Below are 12,574 nucleotides of genomic sequence, written 5' to 3' on the forward strand. Positions count from 1 at the left end.
ATTCCCAACACACCCCCTTGAACTATCTTAGGTTATGGAAGTTGTTACTTTATAACTAACCCAACCCTGAAAGTCATTATGAATATGAGGTTAAAAAATTCTCTTTTTCCAAGTTTATCAAAATCAAAAGTAAATACCACCATCATATTCAACTCGTCGAGCTATTTTCTAAGATATGAACTTTATCTCAATTTGACTCCTAGGTTGAAATTTATGCCCCTTCGATGTTTATCCCATTAACTACTGCAATATTATCAATATTCTACCACATGACACGTGCATGTAATCCATGTGGCTCTTCCACATCACCCACAATGGCTACTTAACATCTAGGTGGCATAGTCACATATATGTGGCATTTTCCACCTCATCTCAATTTTCAAACCCATGAGGACCACACCTTCATACAAATAAATGTTTTCCCTCCATAAAGATATCTGAAATGTAGATGTTGTGTACAAACCATGAGGCATTTACACATCATCCTGGACCCATAGTGTCACCACACCAAAATTCTCAATTCCAAAGTACGACGAGACTATATTCTAGAATTGGTAAGGTGCGACAAAAACTTTCGCATCAATTATTGAGGACATATTGGTCTATCACCCTCCGTTAATTTGTGCCCATATCCCAAAGTTACCAAAATGATCTTGACACTAGATGGAAGGCAGTAACAAGAACCTTACCTTCTCTTAGCACCAAATTTGACATTGAGCCTCCTATTACACTAATGGCAGGGCAACATCACCCTTCCATGTGCATCCTATGGTGGTGCCACATGTTATCCAAAACTATCTCTCTAGCCATCCAAAAAATCCATTCCTTCCTGTCATGTATCTCACCACATAGGCACCATATCACCATAAATTCATGTCACCCACTGTTGGGATCAGGTCCCCAGGGGTAGACTCGAATAAACGAGCCATTTCTTGTAAATAATTTTGTAAAAGATGTAAATCTTCTGAGAAATTTGGATGCGGAGCACATAAGATAGATAGAGTCAAAGGGGCTTTAGCCCCTTGTTTTTGGTTGGTTTTGAAGACTGACACGTAAGCTAGGGGCCATGGTATTGTATTAGAAAAGCTATAAATAATTGAGTCTTAGCAATTCTTAGAGATAAATTTGGATAGATATTGGTGTACGTAAAGAGTTTTTGTTGTGTTGAGCAAGAGATAAGGTAGGAAGGATACACTTCCTGTGCTTAGATAGAGAAATGGAGGCTCCCGTAGCTGAGTGCACAGGAGACCTAGGTAGAGCCCACAACTGAGTGTGCAGGAGACCTAGGTAGAGTCCGCAGCTAAGTGCACGGACCCCTACAGTTGTGTACGTAGGGTAGAGAGTCTGTAACTATGAATGGAAGATCATAAAGACATATTTTTAAAGAATTACTATGTATTTCCATTACATCTGTTTATGTTATATGTTGTCGATTAATGATATGTTTTATGAAATAATGATTGAATGCTACTTGAATTTACTAAATCTTTCTTAATAATGTATGACATGAATTCTTAGCCACTTCCGTGAAGTTACAAGCTATTTCTCTTATGTTTTATAACAAAATAAGTATATCTACATGAACTTCGATCTAGGGTTTCTTGTTGACGTGCAAAAGTAGGTAAATTGATTGTTTAAGGTCTGAAAAGACTGATCATGGAGCTTCACAAAGGTCTGAAGGTAGCTTTATCTTAGTTACATAACAAACCCTAGAAGTATATCGATCTATGGAGGAACATCTAACGCATTGGAAGACATCACACTAGTCTCTGGATGCAGAAGCTTGGTTCTTGGATCCCCCAATACTACTTCGAATGAGACTATAGCCTATGCTACGATGGTTATTGCTGAAAGGGAAAGCAATGTAGGATTTTTTTGGTTGCCACAACTAACTTTGAACCTGGGTCAGGACCCCCTAAGCCAACAAATGGTTCCATTGTTGGGACCAGGATCTGCTTAAAAGATATGTGTGATGTTGCATCATTGGAATTTGACTAAGAAAGAAATTGAGAAGTGGTTAGATCGAAAGAATCACGAGTTTGCAGCTCAAGAAAATAGGAATCCATGCCTTTTAAAGGAGGATTAGTTGAATGGTATTTGTATACAGTGGTACAAGAAATTTTCTTTAGCACTTTTCCAATTGAATTATATGAGTGGCTAGCTAAATTGGCAGATAGTTAATGAAGGTGGAAGCTCAAAGGTCCTACAATGTGGATGCCAGAATTGGTGTGAATATTCGATACATTCGATAACAAGATCACGCGAGCTATTGATCACTAGCTTGATCGAGTTCTTGGAGGATTTGTTACTAAATTTGCAGTAGACACATCAGTTAGCTATAGTGAAGCAGAGTGGAAATTCTTCAAAGGACTGTGAGGTAAGTACATTAGGTCATTGAGTACTTGGATTAAGATGTTGTTGTTTGGAGCTATGGGAAATGGAAGATTCCTTATAAATTGTGAAGAATCAGGGCCAAAGTACAGCCCATTGATTGGGCCTCCTTCAAGTGCTGACGAAGGGGCGGTGAGGACTATGTCACGAAGCTCTGTTCAATTAATAACTCAAGGTATTCCTAGAACACATCATCCATCCAATTCACCTCCAACCCCACCTCCAAAACATACACCTTCACCCATACCTCCACCTCCGCCGCCACCATTCAACATGGCGAACGCAGTGAAGATGTCAACCTTCAAGGGCATAGGAAGTGAAGATCCAAAGTAGTTCTAGTTTCTTGCAAACATTGTATGGACAGTGTCGAAAATCACCGATGATAATATAAAGAAGGCATAATTGGTTAACACCTTGGAAGATCGCACGCTAACCTGGTACATTAAGTATTTTGCTGACAATCCTCATGCATCACTAGTAGAAGCTCAGACAACTTTGAACAAAGAGTTTAGTAAGCCTAAATTTGAGGTGCAATCAGTAATTGAATTTAAGGAGATCTTGATGAGGGTTGAGGAGACACCTTCGGACTTTGATCATAGGTTGAAATTCTAGATCATACATGCTAACATGCAAATATTAGATAGCCAGCATTGCGACTAGTTTATCGCGTCACTTTTGCCCCATTTAAGAATTTATTTGTCACAACAGAAGATATAAATTCAATCAGAAGCCTTAGAGATTGCAATGAGGCTTCACGCATAACTTATTCATGATATGAACCTAGGGGTACAATAGATCCACTTACATTTAGTGATCCTACACTTATAATTACATAGTTTGAAGAAATAAAATGAGACTAAGCCAGAAGTGTGCACAAAGGTTTGGTGCTTGATACGCGAACTATCTTACAAGGGGAGGGTCATCCCCTCTGAAGCCAGAAGCCCAGTTGGGCCTCACACGAGAGTTGTGCTATGGTGCACCATTTGTAAAGTCACTAGGAAACATACGATAGATAACTGCCACTTGCTTCAAAATTTCGTTTAGACACCTCAGCAGTTATTATGTAATTTTTGTAAATATGTGGGCCACGATGAGCGCCAGTATTGAAGTTATGAGGTGATGATGGAAAGGATCTCTAATTACTGTATGTAAGAAGAAACTTGGCCTCCAGATCAAGGCTAGGATGAGGGCTCAACCCCACAAGGTGGATTAGATCACTAATATTGTATTAAGAAGCAGTATGACGACTGGCATAGATAGGGGTAAGAAGCCTAAAGAAGACGGATGGGTACGCAAATCTCCTGAGAAAGAAGCTGCCTTTGACCTTAATCATGCTAAGGAAACATTCATGGAGGCAAAGAACAGCTTCGCTGAGGCTTCCACCTTAAGAAGTCAAGACAAGACACTGGGACCAAGTGCGACATAGGAGGTTGATCCTTCCGTACTCACTACATTCTTGGAAACCTATATGAAGCTACTGCATGACAGAAAGGTAGTGGAAGGATTGCAATACTTAATAGAAAAGTGTGCCAATAAGGAAAATCCTTCTATGGATCAGCCTACAGTTAGAAAGATTGGTAAGCATAAGGCACGAACAGGATGTGAGATGCAGCTACCAGTGTAGATAGACGATTATGAAATGGACAAGGTAATCTTGGATCTAGGGTCTGATGCGAATGTTATACTAAAATGAACATGGGAAAGGATGAGGAGACCTATGCTGCAGTTGTCTCCAATTCAACTCAGGACGGAAAATCAACAAAAAATCATCCCCATGGGACGATTATATGGAGTAACGATTGATATTGAAAGTGCGAGTGCATCAACAGACTTTGAAGTTATAGAAATTTTCGATGACAGTAATCCCTACCCCGTGCTCCTAGGGATTGACTAGGCTATTGACATGAATGGGGTCATTAATTTGAAGAAGAGGACAATGTCGTTTGAAAGAAAGTCACTAAAGGTTATAGTGCCACTGGATCCTTTGGAAGGGGTGCATTATACTGAACCAATCCATGATTATGTAGAAAGTGACAATGCGCTGGATCAAATCTACAAGATTACATTGTGAGATCAGGATTGGATCAATCCAATTATAGATGGATGGATCGCATGGGACGGGGAGTGTTCTTGCACTTCTGATTAAGATGAAGAATAAGAGCATTGGTAAGATCGCTTACATGAAGTATCTACATTTCGATGCAATATGTTGACAAAGTCACTGCACTGTGCTTCGTCGGAGGTAAGAAAGTTACCTTATTATGATGGTTTAACTGACGTAGATATGTTCCTAGATGAATTTGAGAGCAAATTCCCTCATGACCAATATTTTCAAGCATTGGAATTGGCGTTACGTGCTACGCTCGCATGATGGTGGGGTACGCATAAGGATAGTTTTGGTGGATGGCGGGATTATAGGAGAATGATGAAGTTACGATTTGGGTATGATAATACAATACTAACTAAAAAGTATAATGGGAAGGATGATCTGCACAATCACTTGGAAAAGTGGACTAAGGCATGAGGGATGGAATCGTACCTACAGTGGGTACATATATTTTGTCATACTGTAGATACAATTCCCATGAACTGGTACCTTGAAACAGATCTTGGCCACGACATTGCAGAATGGGATGTATTAAAGGAGGGATTCTTATTAATTTTCAGCTTCAAAGACAGATTTGCAAGCATCGATGAAGTGCTTCAAGAAATTAAAGCAGTTATCTTCAAGACACCGAAGGAACCGAAGGGATGGACCCAACCAGACTGGAGCACCAAGCTGCGCCACACATTGGAATGCTATAATGTGACCGCTAAAGAGGAGGAAGAATACTCGAAGAATATCAACATTCCAGAGATAGAAGGGAATCATGAAGTAGAGGGACCACAAGTAGAGCACCTAGACATCTCCACACCTTTGAAAACAAGACAAGTAAACATTGGAACTAAAGAAGAATCGAAGTTCATGAAGATTAGAGACTATTGGGATGATGCTACAATAGACAAAGTAGTTTAATTACTTCGTGAATACCAAGATCTCTTGGCCACTAAGTTTTTGGATTTAAAAGGCATACTTGGTGATTTGGGCATTATGAGGATCACATTGAAGCCAAACACGAAACTTGTCAAGCAAAGGCCTTATCACCTTAATCCAAAGCATAAGGAAAAGGTTCGCCAACATTTGGATAAAATGTTGGAGGTAGGCATTATAGAACCTGTTGAAGAGTCTAATTGGGTGAGCCCGATCGTAGTCCAAGAGAAGAAACAAAAGGGCGAAATAAGGATCTGCGTAGATATGCGGAAGCTTAATGATGCCTGTGTTCAAGATCCATTTCTAACATCATTTACAGATGAAGTGTTAGAAAATGTTGGAGGGAAAGAGGCTTATTCCTTTATTGACGAGTTTTCTAGGTATCATCAAATCAAGATCACGCAGGAAGATAGAAGCAAAAAAAACCTTTGCAATGGAGTGGGGTTGCTTTCAGTACACTGTTATGCCTTTTGTTTTAAAGAATGCACCTACAATATTTTCTCGAGTAGTCATAGTAGCGTTAAAAGAATTCATCCATAAGTTTTTGGAAGTATACTTTGATGATTGGACTATGTTTGGCTCGGTCAAACGCCATGTATAAATTTTGCGCCTAATGTTGGATACATGTCGAAGACACCAGATTGTGCTGAATCTGGAAAAATGTATATTCTATGCTCCTTTTGGGATGTTTTTGGGTCATGTAGTTTGTAAGCAAGGGTTGATGGTGGAACCTGCAAATATTTCTATGATTGTGAACTTGGAAGCCCCTAGGAACATCAAGCAGTTGCACGTGATGCTAGGACACACGAGATACTATAGAAAATTCATTAAATATTATGCTCAAATTACTGTGCCCATGGAAAAACTGCTAGAAAAGGATGCGACATTTTTTTGGCATGAAGAATGTTAGCAGAACTTGGATGTGTTAAAGGAGAATATGGTAACTGCACCAATCTTGGTATTTCCTGATTAGCAAAAGGAGTTTCATGTACATGTGGATGCTTCTTGCATTGCACTCAGTGTAGTTCTAACACAGGAAAGCGAAGGAGAGCTAGACCATCCCATAGCCTTCGTAAGTAGGAAGCTATCCAAGGCTGAGGAAAATTATTCAAGAATAGAGTGCGAAGGGTTGGCCATGGTCTACGCAGTGCAAAAATTTAGGCACAATCTGTTAGGTAGACATTTCAAGATGTATACAGTTCATTCTGCCTTAAAATACCTAGTCAACAAGCCTGTGTTGGGGAGAAACAACTGCAGGTGGTTGTTATTATTTCAGGAGTATGATTTTGAAGTAATTGTGAAGCTGGGGAAGTTGAATGCTAGACCTGACCATCTGTCGAGAATTGAAAAAGGAAAAGAACCCAGTAATTTGGAGGAAGGGTTGTCTAATGTGCAACTCTTTGCGATACATGTAGCTAATGACCATTTTTCTGACATTATTTACTTCTTAACTACATGGATGGCACTTGAAGAATACACAAATTAGCAGAAGAAATAATTAGTGGTTTTCACAACCAATTTTTCAGTCATTGTGGAACATTTGTAAAAAATGGGGGCAGATGAAATCTTGTGAATATATGTGCCGAATTTTGGGCGTGATAGTATTCTCACTGAAGCTCATGGGGGAGTTGTGGGAGGCCATTATGCAGGAAAAGAAATTGTATAGAAGATTTTTCACGCAGGACTATGGTGGCAAACATTGCACAAGGATTCCAAAGCATACTGTAAAGTGTGTGATGCATGTTCAAGGACTGGCAAACCCTCGTGAAGGGATGAACTACTGCTACATCCACAGGTCTCTTTACAGGCATTTGAGAAATGGAAGATCGACTATATTGGGCCAATTAGCCATTTAGAAAGAAAACGGGTGCGTGATACATTATCACTACGACGAAATATTTAACTAGATGGGCAGAAGCACAACTAGTAAAAGATCGTATGGGGCTCCGACAACAAAATTCTTGTTTCAACATGTCTTAACACGGTTCGAATGCCCGAAAGTATTAATGAGTAATAGGGGAATGTACTTTTTGAATGAAACAATTAGCATGCTGACAGATGAATTCCAGGTTTACCATCAAAAGAGTACACCATATCACCCACGGGCGAATAGGACAGTCGAAGCTTTTAACAAAATTTTGGAGAATGCATTGACAAATTTATCTAATGCGTAGTGGAATGACTTGCATGTGCACATACATGTAGTTCTATTGGCCTATAAGACAACTTGTAAGAAGCTGATAGAACAAACATTGTTTAGATTAGTCTATGGGGTTGAAGCAGTTGTTAGAGTCAGTATTTGCTTACTGTCGTCAATGATTATAATTGATCTTTTCATATTCCTTTTAGGTGTCCCACTCAGATTTTTTTATTATCATTCCACTAGGTCATGCAAAAAAATTAGTCACTGATGGTAGTCCTAGTCCAAATACATCACTCTTCCCTAAATGTGATTACTTGCTGGCATAGCTTCATATCTTGTTGAATATACATCATCCATAAAGTTATTTTTTATCATGCCATTTTTATCAGTCATGAGGTCATTATGTCATCTTGAAATTCAATCCTTCAAGGTCTCATTAGGTCTTTTAGGGTTTTTCAATGTTTCATTAGGTCGTTAGGGTTGCCAAGATTCCATTCCATTACATAAGACCCACAAGTAAAGGGTGATCAAATAACATCCCTTCAGCATGTGAAGATGATTTGTAAAGAGAAATGCTTATTTCATTGTGTAATTTTATGTCTTTCAAATGTAATACTTTCACCATCCCAAGCTGTTAACTCAGTGTTTCGAAGATTCTAGACCATCAAAAGATCAATTTTTCAAAGGAAATAGTCAAGTGAAAGGGTAAAGTTTCAAAGGGTTAAGTGCATGCCAAAGGGAGTTGTCTTTTCCCAAGGGTGTCCAAATCATCATTTTCCACAAGCACTAAACCATAATTTCCTCACCCATTGAGCTAGGGTTGGCTATGGAATCAGAGACATATGAGTATGTGACGCATAAGGGAGGTCATTTCAGCAAGTATGAGGCCATTCCAATTCATACACATCATGTATGCATCATTTTTCAATAAGTCAGTCCAAGAGACAAATCATTCGCCACACATAGGGCCAGTTTTTCTTCAAACTATGTTTTAGACCAAACAGGCATGAATTTGGAAAATGTGAGAGAGGCTTTTGTCAATAATAGGCCAAGGATGAAAAACCTCCTTCACTTTTTTCATGATTTTAGAGAAATGTCAAAAATACAGTTGCTACAAGAGAGAAGCTGCAATTCTACAGTGAATTTGGAAAAATCAATTTTTCTTCTAGCTAGATTGTCCAAATGACTAGAGATAAATATATTTTCAATGCAGTATCATGATCTCAATTTAAGGTTGAGGAAGACCTCCAAAAGTTTCCTGCAAGGCAACACTTCATTTTTGCACCCTCATTTTGCACTTTTTGACTAGTCTTGGGAGAATTGACTTTTTAGGGGTTATAATTGATCATTTTCAATGCTTGATAGGTCCATTTTGTAGCCAAGAGAGAGACCTTTCCAACGAGCTATCATGGTATCAATTTGGACACAGGGAAGGTAGTCAAAATCAACCTTCAATTTGGAGGGTGTGTTTAACCAGGATGTTGCACACTGGGTAGAGTCGCTGCATGCATGAGTGTGGTGCTACGCATTTGAAAAGTTGTCTAGTTTTTCACTATTTTGTCCCAATTTTCACTTTCACCTTGGAAAATCATGATTTTATCCTTGTAATTGATCAATTGAATGCAATTATGATGCTTCTAGATCTTACTAGGGTAGATTCATCAGGTGAAAAAAGTTCATGAGGTGTAATGTATCAATTTGTTTGGATTAGGGATGAGTCACTTTGACGACCCTATTTTCTTGTTTGCAGTTCAGATCTTGTTAGAAAAATCTCCTCTTCTCAGGGATTTGGCCCCTTGAGCTTAGGATAAGTTTTTTGGAGTCTATATGATGCTTTTCCTCAGTCATTGTATGGGTTGGATTGAGTGGAATTGCTTAGGCTTTGATAGACATCATTTTATACAAATCACAGCAGGAGATTAATGAAAAATTGCAGCTATTTCTTTGGGATACATGTGGTATGATGTTAAGTTCATTCTTCATCAATCATTTCATTGCTTTTAAGTGGATGTTTTCAAGTTGATAGGTAGAACCCATAACATTTATGCTCTGTTTTTGGGAAAATATTCACAGTCTATGTTTTCTTCAGTTTAGGAAGAATCCATGTTTGCTTGCATTCTCTTCCTAGCTCCTCACCTGTATCTTCACCTCAACCATCAAAACCTAAGGTTATGATCATTGTACCTACCTTGCCCCATCGAACACCCTACATTTTTGACCTAATTTCCTTGCCCTAACTGTTTGGCTCCTCCTGATTTAGCAAAACCCTCCAAAATCAAACCAAAACCCTGTGCTACTATACCTAGCCTAATATCAGTTTCTAGATCTAGTCAATTTGGCTGAGATACTGATGGAGAGAGCCCTCTCCTAGCCTAGTACGGCTAGCTACTTAGCTAAGCATGGTTTTTTGTTACCCTAGCATTGCCTTCCTTCAGCCTGAGGTTCAATCCAGGTGCTAACAACAGTCATGCCTATGGAATACATTGTGCCTAGTCTGTGCATAATATCTTTGATGGATATGGCTGATCCTGAGGCCTTGGAGGAACGGCGTGCGTAGAAAGTGGAGTTAGAGGAAGAATGTTTCCTAGCAGGATTCCACCAGCAAGTGCAGAAGGAATGCGAAAAAGCATGACATTATCTCCATATCAAGCTTCACACATTCAATGTAAATGATCTTGTGTTGTTATATGATAGTAAGTTCACTAAATTTCTGGGTAAATTCTAGATGCATTGGTTAAGACCATATATTGTCAAGGAAATTACAAACGATGGCGTAGTTCATCTCGCGAAGCTGCATGGGGAGCCATTCCCAGGAAGAGTGAATGGGGGTAGGCTGAAGCTATATACATGGGGATCTTGCACAATGACTATATGGTAGTAGGACATTCTTAGTGCTCCAGGCAGTTACAAGGGAGTGTGGGACTATAAACTACACTGCCCGATTTGGAAGAAAAAGCAGCGACCACACTGCGAGAGAATTGATTAGGGTGTACCAGTTGAAGCTATGCTTAGAACGTTGTGCCATGTAGGAGGGTGTCATGCAGCCCAACAAGAAAATGACCATTGGAGTTACTATTCATGATGTGAAGGTTAAAACACAGTTAAGAGGAGCGGTGAGGAGGCAATTAAGGCGAAAACCTTTGAAGATCTACCTACAAAGCAACATTTATTATCAGAATTTGGGGGAATGGTTGGATTTGAATTCAAATCCCCCTATAGATCATGCATGCTGGTCCAACTGAAAATGCTTTGCATTTTAAGAATTGTTGGAGCATTTTGTTGTCTCACGCATATGAATCGAACATTCTAGGAAGAATTTGTGATGCACCACTCATTTGAAAACCATTATGTAGTAGCCCAAGAGTGTTTAATTGAGAAGATGACTGGTACTAACCCCTTCAAAGCCCTAAGTTCAAAAGTGGCTATGTCTGACACGTCAGGCCCCAAGGTCACTAGTATGGAAGCCAAACCCATTGTGCCTATGATGCCAAGGTCACCTAGGCCGAAACAGACTGTGACAAAAGAAAAGAAGCTCACCATGAAAGAAAATAAATTAGGTGTAAAAGAAAAACAAAAGAATCTAGTGCAACGCGAATGCGACCAAGGAAGCATACAGAGGCACAACCGAAGGGGAAAAAGGATAAGCAACCAGAAAGAGTGGTGGATTTAGAAGAAGAAGAGTACCAAGGTGTTGAAGAACTCGATGCCGAGGGAATTGAGCCTATCTCTATGCTACCTGAATACATCCCTCTGTGGAAGGGAAAAAATAAAGTCACCAAGGATCCTTATTCGAGAAAATTTTGGGCATCCACTCCCCTGCTGCCAGAGCAGGTCACATTTGAAGGACCTCAGCTTGCACGCATCCTGCTGTTGAAAATGGAGGACTGGGACCTCACAGATATTGTGCCACATGATATTGATGAGCAAGAGTTGTCAGAGTAGGGAGGAGGCAACGGTGAGGAGCAAAGCACTCCTTCCATCCAAAAGAGGTGCGGGCAGGAACAGAAAGGTGGACAGTGAAAGAAACACAATTTTGATAAGCATACACATATTGATCCCATGGTGCTAACAGAGGGCGATCTTGATGAGATCATGGACAAGATACAGGACACAATGATGGAGGTGCTACAACAATTTTAGTATAAATACATTCAGACGTTAGGTAGTGTCCAGAAGTATCTACACAAGCTGTAGATCTAGGCACATAGGATTCAGGTGGATGTCAAGAAGGAGAGCAGCGCGCAAGAGAGTCTGATGTAGGGTAGTAGCACAGTAACAGATATTGAAAGGACTCTAGATCTTAGAGTCTTTCCTTTTCTAGAGGAGTCATTCCATGTGGAATTGGATGAGGATTGCTCTATGCTCAACACAGTGAAGGATATGGGACTGAACCTTGCCGCACTACCACTCCAAACCCTTCATGTGTTGCATCACGTGTTCTCATATGAGTTGAATATAAAATAACAATGCACGCTCACCATAAACATCTATCTAAACACCATATACTTGTGAGGATTCCTACCATAATTTGCAAGGGAGGAATTCTATGTCTTCAAACCTGAATTCCCTTAAGGCAAGGCATTGCCTAGATTTCCAATTCTCTAAGAATAGAGAACCAAAGTTGAGCGTGAAGCTTATAAGAGACCATAAGATAATTAAAGACTCTAGTAAACTTGCCTTATATCTTATCAAATTCTAATTAATGGTAGGAGTTGTCACCACCATCATATTATAGTATTATCAATTACCACGCTTCCCCTGGGAAGCTCAACATAATGCAATCTTATACATATGTAGAAAACCATAGGATTCTCACATTTTTATTTGAATACCAATTATCTATAAGTGAACCCTTGTTAGTATACAACACATGTATGAATTCCCTATGATGTGAAGTAATTTATATTAACAAGGCAATGAGCCATCATAATTATAATTGTATCAACTAACTAAGAAATCTCAATAATAGGTTAATAGAGGGACGTTAGGAAACCAATCACATTCATGTG

The sequence above is a fragment of the Pinus tabuliformis genome, chromosome 2_2 (assembly GCF_031772625.1).
Source record: "Pinus tabuliformis cultivar Carrire ecotype Pingquan chromosome 2_2, CPIR1, whole genome shotgun sequence".
Lineage (NCBI taxonomy): Eukaryota > Viridiplantae > Streptophyta > Pinopsida > Pinales > Pinaceae > Pinus > Pinus tabuliformis.